This window comes from Tupaia chinensis, unplaced genomic scaffold (genome assembly GCF_000334495.1).
Source record: "Tupaia chinensis unplaced genomic scaffold, TupChi_1.0 Scaffold145257_1, whole genome shotgun sequence".
Lineage (NCBI taxonomy): Eukaryota > Metazoa > Chordata > Mammalia > Scandentia > Tupaiidae > Tupaia > Tupaia belangeri.
Window position 1 is genome coordinate 1,450,215 of NW_006205117.1, and position 20,282 is coordinate 1,470,496.

General features: G+C 39.0%; 1 protein-coding gene across 1 annotated transcript in view; it reads right to left on the minus strand.

The window, feature by feature from the left end:
- The window catches only part of RSPO2 (R-spondin 2), a 175,287-nt gene that overhangs the window by 134,112 nt on the left and 20,893 nt on the right, over positions 1 to 20,282 (minus strand).

Consider the following 20,282-nt stretch of genomic DNA (forward strand, 5'->3'; position numbering starts at 1 on the left):
CACAAGGTAGGATGGCAATCCATTTTCTTAAAAAAAAAAATTTCAGAAGCTTTTAAAGAATAAGATAAATTATTATGAAAATAAGATTCATCTAGGTAAGAATAGATGACATGAAAATCAGGGAATAAAAAGTCAATTTCATACACTGAAAATTCAAGGAGCCAACAGATGGCATAATGGTTATGTTGCTGGATTCCCACGTAGTTGATCACAGTTCAAGTCCCAGACCTGGTGGCTTAAAACTCTCACCAGGCACATGTGTGTGCATGCCCAAAATCCAAAGAGGAAAATGGAGAAGGAGGGATTATAGCATGGCCATCCCCCTTGGAGGGTGATTTCTCACTTTCTCTAATTATCCTTAAGGGATTTGGGGCAAGGACACACACAGGCCTGGTATGTTTCTCAAGCTGCTGGGATTCGAATCACCACTAGGACACAGAGCCAGTCCTAAAGTTTTTGTTTCTGTGTTTTGAGAGAGAGTTTTTTTGTTTGTTTGTTTCTGTTTTTGTTTTTGTTTTTGGCTACAGGGCATGTGCACTCAATGGAGGAACAGAGAAAGACAGAGAGACAGAAAGTAAGACATCACCCCCCCCCAGGGGGGAGGGCCACATTGTAATCCCTTCTCCTCCAATCTCCTTTGGGGATCTTGGGCATACACACATACGTGCCTGGAGTGAGTTTTAAGTCCCCAGGTCCAGAACTTGAACCATGATCAACTACATGGGAGTCTAATGACAATCATTACGCCATCTGCTGGTCCCACAGTCCTAAAATTTTAATCAGTGGACTTTGTTTCCATTTTCTGTGTTGTTTCTCTATGTAAATGGAGAGCAGAAAAGGTGTTTTTGAAATAGGAGATATATCAATCTACCAAGGTTATATGCAATCTTTTGGAGACACAAACTAACTTCTTCCATTTCTGGCAAGAGGAGTAAAGAAGAGAGGGATGGTGCCCTTCACCTGCAACAGTCAGCCCAGCAGCTATTAACCTGGCAGAAAACAGTGAGGAGGTGGGGAAGGAGGGAGGGCTTTCACTCCATACAGCAATGCACGACTTGTACAGGCAGTAGCCTTAGCCTGAGAACTAAGCCTGGACCACAGACAAGGTCTGACCCCATCCTCTTAAACTCAACCACTTCAGTAAAGTAACTTGCTCACTTTTGTCCTAGTTCTAAAATTAAGGGTTTTATTAATTATTTGTTTCAAACAAGGGAGGAAAGCAGAGTAAAGGAAGTTCCAGAAAGAAACATTTATTGAGTCGACTGAATATAAGCCTTACTACATATAACCAAAAACATTTAAACATATACACAGGTCCTGTACTGTCCATCCTCTGAGAATCCACTCACTCATATTTGTTTCCACTAAATGAGGGCAGACACTCTTACATTTTTATCACTGTCATCTTAATATAGTTTCTGGTACAGGAGGGTTAATGGAGTTTATGTAAACTAATAAATGGCTTTACTTATCTTCCAAATCAATAATTTCCATTTCTGTTCAGTGTACTAGCCATGCACGCTAAATACCTACTGAATATTTCCCACTGGCTGCCCATGGTTTCAAAGTGAAGATATTAAAATAAAAATCAACCTCCTACTAACAATCTTCAGGTCTTCTTTTCAGAAGCATAAAAAGCATCTCTTAATATGTACTGTACCGTAGTATTCATGATAAGTATCTGCTTTCACCTCCCAGATCTAGTTTGTCACGTAGTCAAGAGGATATGTCTCTTTGGTACCAAACCCTACTCCAGCTGCTAGTCAACTTGTGCCACAGTAACTGCCAGAATTCTAGGCAGCCTCCGGGATTCCAGCTTCCTCGTCTCCAAACCACTAATCACCCCCGTGCACCACTCTCTCCCCCACTCAGCTGACAGGCATGCCTTGAAGGCAGGTGCCATGTCTTATTCAACTCCGTGTCCTGTCACACATCTGCAATAAAAATATTCAATTACCCAGTGACTAACGTGCCAAATGGGCATCAATTTATGTTTGAAATGAGACCTTTCTGAAATCACTGGGTTTGTTTGCTTTATGAAAAGCTGCAGCTTTACAAAGCCTTGTGATTACAAGATAACTGGAAGCTTATTTCCTATCAAGCAGCAGCTCTTGCTGGAGTTCTACAACTCACCCTTACACTATGCCTCCCGGACTTTTATCAATGTTTCAAAAAACAAGAGAAAGACAAAAACTGGTTGCATTTGTTGCTGTTGGTGATGTGTGGAGAAAAAGGCACGGAGAGTGAAAATAAAGGCCACACCAAGTTGTATATTTTTCATGCAGTTCCATCACACTTGGAAAGCTAAAAACTACAACCCATTGGCAACACCCTTTGCTGAGTCACTGTATTCTTTGTGTGCATTTTTCTAAGAGCAATCAAAATGGTAATTGTGGAACTAACTTTAGAACATGAAATCATTGCATCTACACTGACATGGAATGCTATGTGAAAAGTAATCTCTCATTAAACCAGAAACTGTGGTTTACATTGTTTAAAAAATGCACTGGACTGCTCATTCTCAGGGGATAGATCATAGTGCTCCTTAAGGACAGAAAGTTGAGAGAAAGTATTAGTTCCTTCCACAAAATACTTAAGAAATCCCCTGAGCTTCTGGTTTTTATTTCTCCTCACTTGGTCTAATTACATCAGAAATAAAGTGTTCTTTAAGTATGTGTTTAGAATGTCCTTTTCCCAAACCAGGCTAGTGACTCAATTTTTTTAAAAAGTCATTTTTGAGACAATCTGAGAAATTTGGTTATGGTGGGTATTTAGTGACAATGAGGGATTACTGTTAACTTCAATAAATGTGATAATAGCATTATTGTTATAAAAGAACATTTCATAGGTGAATAATTAAGTATGCTAAGGTAAAATATGTATCAGAAATTTGATTAAAATTGCTTTAGCAGAGACAAAGCATATATGGACTAACTTTAATGGATGTAGAATCTGAATAATGAATAGTGTGTGTCCTTATTTGTGACTTGACTGAAACTTTTTATAATAAAAAAATTGTCTGTTTTCCTCCTTTGTTTAGGACTCAGAACCATTACAGAAGTCTAGCCAAGAAGATATGGTTCCACAGTAGCATTAAAGTAGGAGGATTTTTTTTTTTTTTCTGTCTTCAGGTTGTGGTCATAGCACCTGTGAAAATCAAATCCTGAAATGGTATTCAGCATACTTCATCTACTGGCCAAATACAGAGTAAATGTTTGGGGCCAGCCTCTTAGTGCAGCCGTTAAACACTACATACAAAGCCAGATCCTACATGGCTGGCTATGATTCAAATTCTGGTCCCAGTGGCTTGAAAAATCACTCTGAGCACATGTGCATGTGTGCACTAAATCCTGACGGGTATAGAAATGGAGGAAAAAGGACTGCAGCATAGCCATGCCCCTTTGGGGACTGTGCTTTCTCGCTCTCTCTGATGAGCACATATACCCTCACAGCAATGAACCAAGAATGTGTGGGCCAGCCCATAGCCACATGGCCAACTGCACTTTGAATCCCAGATCAGGTGGCTTGAAAGACAAGCCATGCACCTGTGTATACATGCCCCAAATCCTAACAGGCTGGAAAAATGGAAGAGAAGAGATTGAGAGTGACTACGACCCACTGGGGTTCGATCGATCGATCGATTGATCTCTCTCTCTCTCTCTCTCTCTCTCTCTCTCTCCGGCAAAAGAAAATGTGTGTGTGTGTGTGTACACATATACACACCTAGAACACTTAATCTTATAAAAATATTACATAACCAAATTTCTAAATATGCAGCTAAGTTTTTTTTTAATGTTTTGACTAAAATTACTAACTCTAAAAAAAAACCTAAGTGTTGTTTTGTTTTCCCATCCGTAACACATAAACGTTTTACATTAAATAACTTAAATCTGTGCAAAGTTCTTCTCAAGGAAAGCACATCTCCTGTTTTGATCTTTGCTTATTAATAGGGAGAGAAAAAAAAGAATTGGAAACAAGGAGATTGGATCCTTTACCTAGAAAACAACACGATGGAGAGAAAAGATCAAATGACTACTTGAGTATTGAATAGTAGCATAGAACTTAAGAAGTTGAAACATCTTTTCTGAAATACACTATTATTCTTAATTTAATGCTTCTTGGGGCTATCTTTAGTATAAGCACAGGTAAGTACTAGTCAAAGATCTGGAGCTACTTTGTACTGAGTTTAAATTCAGTTTTGTGGTGTGTGTGTGTGTGTGTGTGTGTGTGTGTGTGTGTGTGTGTGTGTGTGTGTGTGTGTGTGTGTGTGTGTGTGTGTGTGTGTGTTTAAAGAGAGGTTTTTTTCTATAGGGCATATGTGCTCACCAATGAGACAGACAGAAAGTGACAAATCATCACCCAGGGGTGATGGCCATGCTGCAATCCCTTCTCTTCCAGTCTTCACTTGGGATTTTGGGCACACACACACACACACACACACACACCTGGCATGAGTTTTAAGCCGCCAGGTCCAGGACTCAAACCGTAGTCGACTACATAAGAGTCCCATCCATTACGGCATCTGCTGGTCCCCGTTTGTGTTTTCTTACTGTTGGTCTCACCTTTGAATAAAAATCATTATCACAGACACAATTAGTAGTTTCCATGTCAACAGTACTAGCTTACTGTGAATATTTATTTTCCCTGGTGCTTAGACTTCTGCGATTCCTAAACAGTCTGAAGTTTCCCCAGAGAACCTGCCTCAATTTCTGTGGGACCAGGACTGGGACCAGGCTCCCATGTCACCGAATGCTTTCCCCAGAGATTCCAACCTTAGCAGGTTTGGAAACCACGAAGTCTATCCACATCCTGGCTAATACAAACTTTTCTCTTGATTTTGTTAGAAGCAAAGGTACTATTCTCCAAGTGCTACAAAACAGTTTAAAAATTTGTATTATAATTCAGGGCCAGCAGGTGGCATGGTGGTTAAGATGCTGGTTACTACTTCCACATGGCTGACCTGGGCCTGTTAGTTTGCTTTCTCCGTGTGTGTGTGTGTGTGTTTGTATGTGTGTGTATCTGGTCAAATTAAAATAAATGAATGCATAAATAAATTCTTCTTTTAAAAAATTGTATTATAACTCAAAATATACTGGGGCAAGCAGGTCGTGTGGTGGTTAAGGTGCTGGGCAGTCCCACATGGCCAACCATGGCTTAAGTCCCAGACCTGGTGACTTGTTTTCTCATTCTCTCTCTCTCTCTCTCTCTCTCTCTCTCTCTCTCTCTGTCTGTCTGTCTGTCTGTCTCTTTCTGGCCAAGTTAAAATAAATGAATGAATGAATAAAATTAAATAAATCTTTTTAAAAATGTAAACTATTTTATTAAAAAAATAAAACAGCCAGCTGTGGTGGCATAGTGCTAATGCAACGTTCTACGATGCTAAGATCATATGGAAGAGTGCTGGGTTTACATCCTGAGGTCTCCCAGCGCCCACTGGGTATGCATATGCCTGTGATCCTGACTGGCCAAGGCTGGGGGGCTGGATGGTAGCATGAAGACCCTGTGAGGCATACCTATCTATCTCTGTCTGTCTCTGTCTCTCTCTCTCTCTCTGCCCCTTGCCCATAGAGGAAAGGAAGTAAAATTTCAACAGAATTGGCAACTTCTTTCATACTAAATAAACAACCATGAGCACTTTGTTATCTTTACAGATCTTAGTAGAGCACATAAAACCAAACTAAACACCACCAAAACCCCCACCTTACATTATCAAAGTGTGCTGACATCTATAACAAAAGATACTTTTTGCTCCCTCCATAAAACTCTGATCATCTTTCAAGATCTGGCATTTATGAGACTTCTGTGGAAGTCTCACCCATCGTCCAAGCAGAGAAGGCTGTGGCATGTTGTAGGTGCCTACATCAACATACTTTCAATGTTGGTCTGTAGTCATAAGTTTACCAGCGTGGTAACAGGAAGTACAAGTATGGTGGGGGCGAGAGAAAAGATTAGTGAGCTCTCAGTGAATGGTATTCATCTTTGCAGTAAACGAAGTGACTAGGTTTGCTATGTGAGTGATAAGAGAGAACATGGAATGAATGCCAACATGGCCGAAAAACATTCAAAAGAGTCATTGCGAGGGAAATGCAATAGAGAGTGCACAACCAATGATGGAAAGGGTCTCCAAGGAGTGATAAGTCCCAGTTGAGGCCAAAGAGCACACCTAATGTCCCTCTCCAGCATGGGATGGGCACCACAAAATGTCAAAGGGGAAAGGACTAGGTAATAAAGACCATAGTCTGGAAGATGACTGGATCCACTCAGAATCCTAGTTCTACCAGTATGCTATCAGTGTTTTTAAAAGATAAAAAATAATAATAATTAAAAACAATAACCAGAATGAAATTTAGAGATGTGTGATTACAAGGTCAAACAAATTCAATTAAATCCTAGTAAGAAATAGTTGAGCAATATAAATTGCATTCAAGAGGAGATAAAAACTTAAGAACTGAGACTTAGAAGCACCTCACAATACTATCCCTTGGTTAGGTAGGTGAGGAGAAAATGAGATCAAGGACAAGCTCTCCTGGGGAACCCACCTGGTTCCTATTGGTGCAGAGTTTAAAGGAACCCTACAGACCACATGTGAAGAAGTTAATGGAGGCTCAGGATGGAAGCTTTTGCAGGTCTGTGCATCAGTGTGAATGTGGGCAAAGTAGTATAAAAGTGTGCAGTAGATTATGAAGAATAAGACTGGTAAGTAACAGTGGTGGAAAATGACAGAAGGGGCACAGGGTAATAGGAAGCAGCCCTTCCTTATCCATAAAAATCTGAAGAGGAGCATGGATCTCCACAAGAGAAAGCTTCCAGAAAAGAGGCAGCCCAGATTTCATTAATGGCTCAATACCAGGGCTCATTATATACTGAATTAATGAGTGTCAAGAAGATAGAAGTCATCTTAAAGAAACTGAAGCAATTAAGGAGCTGAGTTCTTGGGATGGCAACTGGTGGCTGGTGAGGATAAGTTTCATTTTCTAGGGCAACAATGATGGGTAAGGCAGGAAGGAAGCAAGCATGAAACTGTCAGATGGGCAGGCAGGCAAACTGGGGGATCAAAGGCTTTGTCTGGAGTCAGGCCAAGTTTTCTAGCCTGGTCCCATCACGTAATAGCTGTTAAGAGCTTCTTGCCTCACCTCTTTTCTCCAGTAAACCCCTTGCCTATGAGCTTCAACATCCACACCAACTACACATGGCCACTGCAAGCAGAACGTGAAATGAATACTTGTAAAGCTCATAACTGAAACATACTAAGTATACAAAAACAATAGCAAAAATAAATAGTAACTATTATTACTAAAGGGACAGAGGCACTGAATAGTCTCAGAGGCTGCAGAAAAGTGAAAGCAGTTTCTGGCCGCCTGTAAGTGAGGAAGAGAGAAAGATAACAGCAATTATGTAACAGCAAGTGCTTTGATAAATGGGGCTTTTAAGCCTTAAGGGTAAGTGTACTCAGTTCCTAGTGGAAAGTTTGTTTTGATTAAAATGCCTGCTGTATTTAGATGTAATGTTAATGCTTTGTCACTTTCAAATCCTGTGTTTTTCCCCCCTCTTGCACAAACTTTAGAGAGAGAAAAGTAAGATGCGAATTGGAAAGGGCTGCTCTGCCTATGGAGACACCTCCATGTCATCTTTCTGGGTCTGGCAAGGTATGATTACATTTCATATTTTCTCTGACAGTGCCCAAAATTAAAAAGTTCTTTTCTATTCATAATAATTCTTTAAAAATCATTTTTCTTATTTAACTTTATTTATTCATTTGAATTTGACCAGAGAGGGACAGAAAAAGAGAGAAAGCAAGTCGCCAGGTCCAGGACTCAAACCACGGTGGGCCATGTGGGAATCCAGCACCTTTAACCACCACACCACCTGCTGGCCCGAAAAATGATTTTTAACATGTCTAGAACATTACACTTTTCCTAAACTGCTATGGAAGAATAATTTGGTTCTATTAATACTATTACTAATATACTTTAAAAGAAAAAAAATAGTTCTACCCCACCAGAAAACCAAAAGGCAGTCTTAGCACCTCACATCCTGAGGTATGCCAACATTCTCTCATTTTACGTTTAATTTGAAAGGAAATTAAAAAGATACCCACAATAACTTGGCTGATCTTTACCACTGTGATTGCCAGGCAAGAAACAAAGGAATGCAAAAGCTTTGCAGTCCGGTTATGACTATCCAAACAGGGATAAGGAAAGAAAAGGATTCTCTGTGGGGCAAGCACACTCCAGAGAAAAATGAAAGAGAAGAGCCACTTGTACAAAACATTGTTTAAAAACTCAAGAATATTTAGGGGCTACAGCTGTATTTGAATTGTTATCAAAATCAACTTAAAAAATGTTTCACTAAGAAATTAGTACAAAAGCTATGTTTTTACCGGCTTATATATAATTATCACTGCTAGCACAATGCCAGCCACCCACCTTCAGAGGCTTTTGCTCTACAAATCCACAGCATGAAGAGCTGATTTTCCCAATGGTTATGCCACAGTTCTGAAGTGGGTCTACAGTCATAGAAAGTCACCAATACTGCAGTCCAGAAAGAAAACTATGTACATTTATTCAAGAACTGATAAAGCAGGGAAAAATTCTGATTATATAGGTCAATAGGCAGCACTAACATTTTGATTATAAACCCCATGTATTAGACACATGGGTTCAAAATCCAAACATTTTGAGAACATAAACTCCTTTTTCCCTTATTATAGAACATGACACATTTAAGACTATAAAGTAGTATATTTCATTCATGAGCCACAAATACCAAAACTCACAAGTATTACTATTTTGGGATTGGAGGATAAAAATTATCTGGATAGAGCTGTAACACAAGGTTAACTCACCTATGTTCACTTTCTCTAGACATGAAGAGATACCCGCTTGGGGGCCTGACAGTGGTTCAGTGATAAAATACGCTCTGCAAGGCAAACCCACATGGGAAAGTTCCTGGTTCAGGTCTGGAGACATCCCTGAGTACTCCAAACAAGTACTTGCCCATGATCTGGAGCTGGCTAAAGGCTGCAGGTCAACTACAGTGTCAAGATCTTATTGGGGATTTTGTCTCTGTATCTTTCTCCAATTTTTAAAGAACAAAAGAAAGTAACAGCCATCTTGTCTAAAAACATTACACTGACATACACATTTCAACAGTGAAAGTCTTTCTCCTACAACTGAGTAAGTGACTTGCTGGAGACGTGAACAATTGCTAACTGCTTACAGCATTCAGACTGCCATAGAATTAGCACTCCAGGATAGATAGACACATGTGTATGGTTGGAATTAAACTGTGTAATACAAAACACAGCTATAATTTAAATCCTTCTTTCCTCCCTTGTCATCTTTATTTATTGAAATGGAGAATTCCTGTATCTCAGGTTCACATAAAAATATTCAATAAAACATGAAACTTCTCTCATCTTGGAGAGGCGAAAAGCCACAATAGGTAGAGTTAAAGGCTAAATGACCGACTCCTACTCCAGACGCTGCAAATGATGCTGCTTGCTGCTTGAATAAGGCCCGCCCGCACACGTTTCACAGAGTATGGAAACCATTTGTTAATAAGCAGCTATAATTTGGGCCTAGGGCCTTATGCAAAGAAAACGTTTATACATTAACAGAACAGTGTAATAAGATTTTGCAAACGCAAAGATAAAATATGCTGTCATTTATCTTGGATTATAATATCTGGTGTTTGATTGCCTTGGGAAATGTCCAAATCAAGAACAATTATAGGTTTTTCTCACATCGCATATACCATGAAACACTGAATGAGTACTTCTTTTATACTATTCAAAAGATTAGAAAAGAAAATTGTCTATTCAGTGGTAGACAAAACCTGTAAGATGTGAATCTGATATGATATAAAGGGGAAAATAACTTACAGCATTATCTGGACACAAAGTATCATTAATGAATGTGAAATTTAACCATGTAACAGAAAACATGACTCAGACTTATCAATTTTCTTCATAAACACTTAAATTGCAATTTTTAATTTCACATGAGACACTTGGCCAAGTATATCCGGGAGAATTTGCAACCTCATATCTTGTCAACAGAAATGCTATCTGCAGATACTCAAGAATGTGTATGTTTTGCCATTATGTTCTTCCAAACACCTTAGGAATTTTTGTAATAGAAAAGTTTATATAGATATGCTTTGGAAAATTCTTGACAGGTGTCTGACCAGTGCTTCTATTTATATTCAATGAAAAGTTGATAAAAGAAGTCAACACCATGTAAAAACAAGCCTCCATCTACACTGTTAATAATATTCATTCAAGGTAATGGAACAAGTTAGGGATTGACACATAAAGATTTCTCTTTATTATTTAAAGAACAAATATATGTATACAAAAGACCTACCTACCTTTGCGTATTCACTAATTCAGAAAATTAATGAGAGTTAGCGCTTTATGTCCCCATTACGTGCTAGGTACCACATTAGTCACTTCTTAGAGATCACCATCTAATCCTTAGCAATTTCCCTAAAGAAGAAGGTACTACTGCTCTCCATTACCAGAGGGGAAAACCAAGATCAAGAGAGACTGAGCGTCTTGCTCATGGCACGCGGCTTGGACCTACGTGCTGCCCTTTCAGTGCCGGGCATCTCATTATATGCTTCAAGTCAACTTCTGAGAAAGAAACTCAAGAGTGACTTGCAGAAAGCAAATTCTAGTAATACTGGGAAGAGCAAGCGGGCTGGTCTCTCGGTGCCCACTCACCTCTGCATCTCAAATGCAGCTGCATGTAGCATTACAGCCACAACTAGGAATGACAGAAAGGTGCCAAGTATCAGTGAAATCATGAAAAAGTCTATCTGCGTCAGAAAAAAATACTCAGAAAATTGATGTATTTGTTTATTAAAAGGTCCAACACTTAAAATATCTATTTTCATCTACATGGAATCTTGCCTTTCCAAAATGACACATTCTCTAGAGTTACAAATAGCTTAGGCTTTACTGTACCTTTAAAACCCTAACATTTAGAAAGAACACAAAAAGTTCTTTCCATTCCATGTTAATTCCACACTGCAAAATATGAAAGTTCAATATTTTCTATTATGTACATAATTACATAATCAAGGGGGAAAAAAAACTAGATCGTGCACTTCTCTTTTTTCAACTCTAGTAAGTCAGGGCTGAAAAATCTTCAGGACCCTCCAAAGTGTTTGTGTTCTCAAGATAAATTTGGTTTCTATCTACTGCATTTTTAAATAGAGTTTTCATGGCCTCAGAAAAAGCATTCCAAAAAAGAAAAGTTGCTATTTATTTGTAAGTATTTAACTGCTGAATGTTAGCTTCCATAAAATTGTGACGTGAGATATAGGTCAATTATAATAATGTTTAATTTTTAAAAGTTTATACAAGAATGCAATTCATCTGTTGGGTTACTTTATTATTTTTTTCATAGAACCATGCAAAATATCTATAAGTTATGTGTTAAAAGGAGTAACAAATGTGGAACCAGCAGTTGATGTAATAGCTATGTTACTAGACTCCTATGTAGTCGTCTGCAGTTTGAGTCCCGGACCTGGTGGCTTAAACTCACGCTGGGTGCATGTGTGTGCATGCCCAAAATCCCGAGAGGAGAATGGAGGAGAAGGGATTATGGTGTAGTCATCCTCCCTGGGGGGTGATTTCTTGCTTTCTGTCTCTGTCTTTCTGGTGAGCACACTCGCCCTACAGCAAAAACCTCTCCAAAAAAAAAAAAAAAAGTAACAAATGTATATATGTATAGACTGATGGAACAAATATGGCAAGATACCAATTTTTTGTTGTTTGTTTTTAGTTTCTGCTACAGAGCATGTGCACTCACTGAAAAGAGAGAAAGAGAAAGATGGAAAGTGAGAAATCATCCCCCAGAGGGATGATCATGCTGCAGTCTCATTTCCTCCATCCTCCTCGGGATTTTGGGCATGCATGCAACACACCAGCCATGTTTTTCAAGCCACGAAGTCTAAGACTTAAGCCACACAGTCAGACATATGGGATCCAACTGCCCACAACATCATGTCATTGACTGGCCCAAGATTCTAATTTTTATTTTAGGCTGTAAGTACACTGATATTTCTTTTATTATTCTTTGTATGTTTTCAGTTATTTCCAGTTTAATTAAAATGAAAAGTGTAAAAGTGTTTTTTTAAAGAAATAAAAGAGGCAAAGTGGCATTAATAAAATCCCATTTAGATTGAACAAAGCAAAGAAATAAGCAGCAAGCGTGAATAAGTAAAACAGTCTCCAGGGAAAACTGCTCCCACTACCTGGCAAATTTTGAACAGGACCTGAAAACTAGCCAAGCTTGACAATCTGCCCCATCTCACCCCCCCCTCTGCACTGGGGGAAGAAAACAAACCACAGCAAAGTAAAACATACCATTGATATTAAATACATACTTCCCCCCAAAACTAGAACTACTATTGAATGTACACAACATAATGTAGTGTTCAACAGTGAAGACGAATATGTCTAGATCCATGATCTGATAGTTACATTCTATTGCCCACTGTGAAAAACATACAAGATCTCATTAAAAAAAAAATAAAATTAGAGAGAACAGAATGAATTTAAAAAGAAAAAAAAAAGTAGCATATACTCTAAGATCAGGGAGAAAAGGGGGTCTATATTAAGGACAGAAAAGTCCTCTGGGGAACGAAGTGTTGCTTGGTTGCTTTTTCCTTTTACTGAGTTGAACCTCCAGATTTCTTCTTGGGAGATTAATTACAGTGATGGCTACAGTGACACACCACAAATGAGTCAAGAAGTGAAGAAATCCCCTATACCATAAAATCAGAACCACATGTAAGGATGGATGCGGGCAAGAGCTGAAGAACGCTGTAGGGCTTTAAGCAAGGAATAAGTCTTCCCTAGCTCCAATGCACCCATCACTCCACCAATGGGGTGTTCAAAAAGTTCATGAAATATGGTTATTATGTAAAAAAACTATTCCTGGATTTGAAAATGCATATACACAAAAAGAAACTCATGCTTGAATTCCATTTTCCGTGAACTTTTTGAAGTCTCCTCATACAATCAGTGAAGGAACAGAAACTAATTGAAACTTTCAGAGAATAAATGCTAGCTGATTTTTTTAAAAGTCTAAGTGTTAAAACTGGATGATTACGTACAGCACCCTAGACAGTGTGCCATTGGCAATTACAAAGTAAACACAGCAGAGGTATCTAGACATGCTGGGGAAGGGTAGAAACCAGAGCTTCAAATTTAGCATAGTTAAGGTTTGGGGTTATGCAGCTCCCTCAGCAGAAAAAAAAAGGGGGGGGGGAGCCTGCAAACATTTTTATCTTTGGAACTGGTTGCATCTTAAAATAAGAAGATGTAGGTATTAAGACCTGTCTAAATACTTGTTTATTTCTTCCATGAGAGACAAAGAGTATTCCCAACAGGGCCCTAATGCCATTATCCACCCCCTGCCAGTCCTAGATCAGGGAAAACTACCTGCCTAGTGTATTTAGGGAGGTCTCTAAACTTCAAGTGAAGATTTGCCCATGTGAGATTGCCTCAGAGAACATTATGGTTGAAGGCTGCACTATTTTGGGCCCTGATAGACAAAGTCTTAAAAGAAAACCTTAAAACACTACTTATCTTCCCAAAAAAACAACTTCTCAATAAAAATAGCAATGTGTAGAGAAAATGTACACATGGTTTGAGCAAAAGGTAGAAGAGTCACGATCTTATCAGGGCTGTGATAGATGACATCTTAAAAGGACATGTGGAAGAGCCCAGTCTGGGCAGGCCTTTGGGATGAGTTCGTGCTTGGGGCTTGGGAGCCACTTCAGAACTTTTGGACTTTATTGCCCACCTTTCCAGCCACCTGCACTCATCCTGTCTGCTTGCCTACTAGAAGTCTTGAGTCTGGTCTGGGCAGGCCTTTGGAGTGAGTCCAGGCTCAGGACTTGGAAGCCACTTCAGAAATTATGGACATCATAGTCCACCGTCCCAGTTGCCTGGGCTTACTCCATTGGCCTGCTCACAGAGAGTCCTGAGCCAGGTCTCTGTAGCCCTTTGGACTTGCTACCACCTCATCAAAAACTGAACATTTGGTAGAGGAGCTGAGCACCTGGCAGAGACCCTTAGTTCATCCCCTCCCCCACTCACCTTTGCCCACTCTAAAATGCCAGGGAGACTGAAGTGCAGAAAATCTGTGGCTCATCACCTGCCAACAGGTCTCTGAATTCTTAGAACACTGCACTTTCTGAAGCGCATAGAGCACAACACAACACACAGAGTGATCCCTTCTGTCTTACTTTATTAAAGTTCAGCAACTCAGTCTCAGGCACACCTGTTCTCTAGAAACTGGAAGGACTTTTCATCCAAGTCCAGTGTCAACAGTGTGGTTGCTAGTGAGCATCAAGGAGGGAAAGCGGCAGAGAGATCACCAATCATCTATCTCTATATGCCTTTGAGTAACCAGTATTAACTCAAATAACTTATGAAGAAACTTATAAATCACTACATGACTAGAAACCATTGCAGAGGCACAAGAAATATGAGCAACCAACAAAATGTTTCTCCCCCAAGGGAAACCATCAATTCCTCATCATCCATAGACAACACAATGGAACTCATTGAAATGTCAGATAAACAATTCAGAATATTTATAGTGACAAAACTAAATGAGATGCAAGAGAAAAAAACAAACAAACAAACAAACAAACAGAAACAATGAGCTCCAGAAGATGAGGAAGTCCTTTCACAAGTTGAAAGAAGTAACAGACACCATAAAAAAGAATCAAACAATTGGTAGAGATGAAGATTGTAATATAGGAAATTGCAATCTCCTTTGAAAGTATTTAAAGCAGACTAGATCATGCAGAAGCTCGAATCTCAAATGTAGAAGACAAAACCTCTGACCTAGAAATAAATCAACAGAAAGACAGAAAATAACTAAGAAAAATGAGGACAATATATGAGTAATACTAGATAACATTAAGCACCCAACCATCTGAATAATTGGTATCCCAGAAGATGAAGAAAATAACAAGCACATTGATCATCTATACCATGAAATCCTGGAAGAAAGCTTTCCAAACCTAGAGAGTCATGCAAAGGTCCAGACCCAAGAAATACAAAGGACCCCAAATCAAATCAACCCAAGAAGATCTTCTCCAAGATACTTCATAGCCAGATTGGCCAAAACCACAGACAAAAAACAAGATACTAAAACTGGCAAGAGAGAAACATCAAGTTACTTACAAAGGGTGTCACTTCAGGTTAACATTGGAACCTCTCATCAGAAACAATGCAGGCAAGGAAAGAATGAGGAAATATATTCAAAGTGTTAAATTGAAAAAAGATTTTATTTCAGACTTCTTTACCTGGCAAGATTATCCTTCATATGGGGGTAGGGGGATAAAAATATTCTCAGATAAACAAAACCTAAGAGAATTTACCAGCTCCAGAGTCACTTCAGGTTAACATTGGAACCTCTCATCAGAAACAATGCAGGCAAGGAAAGAATGAGGAAATATATTCAAAGTGTTAAATTGAAAAAAGATTTTATTTCAGACTTCTTTACCTGGCAAGATTATCCTTCATATGGGGGTAGGGGGATAAAAATATTCTCAGATAAACAAAACCTAAGAGAATTTACCAGCTCCAGACCAGCTCTTCAAGAAGTTGTGAAGGGAGTGCTATACCAGAAAAACCAAAGTCAGGCAGATATAAGAGAAAAAAAAAAAAAGAAAACGGCTCACTGCATAATAACACATCCAGAAAAATTGATAATGTTGAATGTTAATGGATTAAATCTGTTGATCAAGAGACACAGACTTGCTGAATGGATTAAAAAAAAATCCAGAAACCCTCTATCTGCTGCCTACAAGAAACACACCTTATGGATAAAGACATACACAGGGTAAAAGTGAAGGACTGGAAGAAAGTGTACCATGCAAATGGAAATCAAAAAAGGGCTGGAGTTGTGATACTGATTTCAGACAAAATAGGTTTTAAGACAAAAGCAGTGAGAAGAGACGAAGATGGGCATTATATAATAGGCAAAGGGATAATTGAAAACATAACACTTATGAATATCTATGCACTCAGCTCAGGAGCACCTAAATACATGAGGAAAGACTGCTAGAGCTAAAAGGAGAGAAAGGTTGCAACACTATAATTGTTGGGGATCTCAACACCCCATTATATCCTTTACACAGGTTTTCTAGACAAAAAATAAGGAGAGACAGATAAGACCTAAAAGATACTATAAATCAAATGGACTTGACAGATGTCTATAGAACTTTCCACCCTAAGACCACAAAATATACATTTTTCTCACCGCCATATGGAACCTTTTCAAAAACTGACCAAATGACAGGGCACAAATCAAGCCTTTACAGATTTGAAGGCAAAGAAAGTATATCCAGCATCTTCTCTGACCATGATGAAATTAAACTTGTTATTAATTTTATGAAAAATCCTTGGAAATATACAAACACATGGAAACAAATATACAAACACAAACAACCTTCTCTTGAATGACTTCTCAATGACCAAAGAATTTAGGTCTGAAATTAAAAGATTTATGGAAACAAATGATAATGAGTACACGAGTTTCTGTAATCTACAGGACACTGCAAAAGCAGTCATAAGAGGGAAGTTCATAGCAATTAGTACACATAAGAAAAAGATGGAAAGGTGGCAAATAGACAACCTAACATCATACCTCAGGGAATTGGGGAAACAACAACAACAACAAAATGCCAGGAGAAAAGAAATGATAAAGATTCGAGCAGAAATAAATGAAATAGTAAATAAATGAACTATACAGAAAATAAAAGAAAGCAAAAGCTGGTTCTTTGAAAATATTAACAATATTGACACAGCTAGACTGATTAAGGAGAGAGAAAGAAACCAGATAAATCGGGAGCCAGCAGTTAGCGTAATGGCTATGTCACTGGACTCCCACATAGTCACCATGGTTCGCGTCCCAGACCCGGTGGCTTAAAACTCATGCTGGGCGCGTGTGCGTACGTGCCCAGAATCCCAAGAGGAGAATGGAGGAGAAGGGATTGTGGCGTGATCATCCCCCCTGGGGGATGATTTCTCACTTTCTGTCTCTATGTCTCTGTCTGTCTGGCGAGCACACACGCCCTATAGTAAAAATCTCTCCCCCCCCCCAAAAAAAAAGAAACCAGATAAATCAAATACATAATTAGTCAGGCAATATTACAGGAGATACACTAGAAATACAAAACATCATCAGAGGATACTATGAGCGACTATATGCCAACCAACAAGAGAACATGGAGGAGGTGGACAAATTTCTGGATGCATATAACCTACCAAGGTTCAATCAGGAGACATAGAAATTCTAAACAGACCCCTAACATGCCATAAGATTAAATCAGTAATAAATAACCTCCCAACAAAGAAAAGCCCAGGTGATGGCTTCACTTCCATAGTGAAGTTAGCAAAATGAGAAAAATTAACATGTGTATAACACTTTTAACTTTATTGGGATTGGGGAAATTAGCTAACCCAGTGTATCTCAAATATTTCAACATGAGATCAATCCAAAGAATATTAATGATATTTTATATTGTTTTGTATTAACCCTTCAAAACCCAGCACATCTTAGTTCAGACCAGCCCATATTTTATGCCCTCAGTCACCATATATGGCTGGGGTTGAGCATGTTGGACCACGTAGTCCTATTTTACCAACTCAGGGAAGAGCCATCACCACCAATCTACTTATTCTGCATTTGAATTTTATGTAGGGTACATGAAGCATTGATTGTAGAGGCAAAATAGCCTATTCTTCACAACACTGGTTTAAGGATCCTGCAGAGTAGAATTTTAACTTTGCAATTTATTATTGGCTGTGTGACCTTGAGCATATAACTCAAACTTTCTTGGCCTTTTCTCTACCCAATCTACCAAACTAAATATACAATGGAGAAAATGACACCAAAAAAATGGGACATATGAAGGGGCCAGCAGGTGGTGTGGTGAATATGGCAATGGACTCCCACACAGTTAACCATAGTTCAAGTCCCAAACCCAGCAGCATAAAACAGCATATATACTCTATATATGTCCCTGGGTGGGGGAGACAGGCAAGTAATTTCTCGTTTTTCTCTTGGTCTCTCTGGCAAGTACATGCACCCTATGGCAAAAACCACAAGGAAGGAGGGAAGGGGAGGGAAATGAAGGAAAAGGAAGGAAAGATAAAAAGACATGTGGAACATCTGAACAAAGTAATTTTGAATATAATACTAGTAAATGACAGAGAACACCAGGTTAGTGTTTAGAGACAGAAGAGGAGGTAACTCCCCAAGACTCCTGCCTCTTAAGTCCTCCTTTCCTACTATTACCAAAGAACTCAAATCACATGTACAATCAGGGTGAAGACATTCAAGTTTGTTTCTCAAAGTGTTTTCTTTGGGCATTTCCATTCTATGTCTTTGACAACTTATGCCAAACTAGGCAAATTTACAGGTTAAAATATAAGTTTGTAGTATTTTTTATGAAAAAATTCCATGGTAATAAGTATTTTAAAGAAATTTTTAGCTTTTCAGCTGATGAAGTATATCTAATGTGACTCATCCCACAGTGAAATGAATCTATTTCTACAGAGCTGGATCATACAGGAACTGTTTATAGAGAAAGCCAGGAAATGAACATACGCTGACTTAGAATTCTAGATTTACGTGTTTCTATAAATCCATGCCCTTTATAAGGTATATTTTACATCAACATGAGGTATCTCTACACATGCAGGTTTTTTATTCTTTACCAGAGCAGCCAGTTTAAAAGCAAAAGTTCCTTTCTTTGAGAAATTTAAAGTTATCTAAAATTTTGGCACAGATTTCTTCAGGGTTGTATTTCTTAGCACTGCATCAACATGCCAGATTAACATAACTGTGTCTTTTCTCTATGCCCTATCTATTTTAGAAGAAACCTTAGAATTAGAATGAATTGTTATAGGATGCTATTTTGGGGACTCTTTCCAAATTATGAATGGAGAATCTATTAGAGACCTGGGGTAGAAAGCAAATATGAGCAAGAAAACAGCCACAGAGTAAGCAAGTGAAAAACGTCATCATCAGCAGCTAACGGTCACTGCACACTTGCCCCGTGCCAGGCACTGTTCCAGGGGCTTGACATGTATCATTAATTTAATTCTCAAAACAAAACTGTAAGCTAGAAAACACCTATACCTGCCATTTGCAAACAGGAAAACTGAGGCGCAGAGACATGAAATAATATAATCAACATTATACAGTAATTTGAGATGGAAACAGTTTTTTTTTTTTTTGGAGAGGTTTTCACTATAGGGCGTGTGTGCTCGCCAGACAGACAGAGACATAGAGACAGAAAGCGAGAAATCACCCCCCAGAGGGGATGGTCACGCCGCAATCCCTTCTCCTCCATTCTCCTCTTGGGATCTTGGGCACGCACACACACACGCCCGGCGTGAGTTCTAAGCCACTGGGTCCGGGACGTGAACCGTGGTCAACTACATGGGAGTCCAGTGACATAGCCATTACGCTAACTGCTGGTTCCCAAAAGATGGAAACAGTTTTTAAGGTTTTTGCCATAGGGTGCTTGTGCTCACTGGAGAGACACAGAAGAGAGGGAAGTAGGAAATCACCCTACAGTGGGGATGGCCACACGGCAATCCCTTCATTTTCCTCCTGGGATTTTGGGGCATGCACGCATACACGCCCAGTGTGATTTTCAAGCCTCTGTGTCCAGGACTCGAACCATGGTTGACCATTTAGGAGTCCAGTATGTTAATTACCATGCCACTTGCTGGCCCTAAGATGGAAGAATTTTAATCAGTGTGAGAATTTGGACCAAATGAATAGAAATAAGAATTTAAAAAAAAAAAAAAAGGTGAATTTCATTGTTAGAAGGATTCTTGGGACCATGTAATACAAACTTTTCACTTTAAATAGGCAAGATGTATTGTCAAAAAGGTGAATTTAAGTGCTGCCCTCCCCCTCCAAACCCCAGCACACACACATAAACATGGTTTGTGACAGAACTAGTGCACAGTTACTTGTTAGGACTAATTAAGGCAAGTCACTATTTACAAATGACTTTAGGACATGTAGGAATATGAGATTCTGATTTTATGCATTCTGCATCTTAACTGATGTGCTGAACCTATATACCTGCATCTTCTACAAGAGCATACATAAAACGTGAATCTGAGTCATCTGCTGCCACCCTGGGTTCTATCTTCACATGGCTTGCAGCAGACAGGTGGCTTCTAGGTGAAAAGGTGCCCTTGGCTAGAAATGGCACCCCCCCAC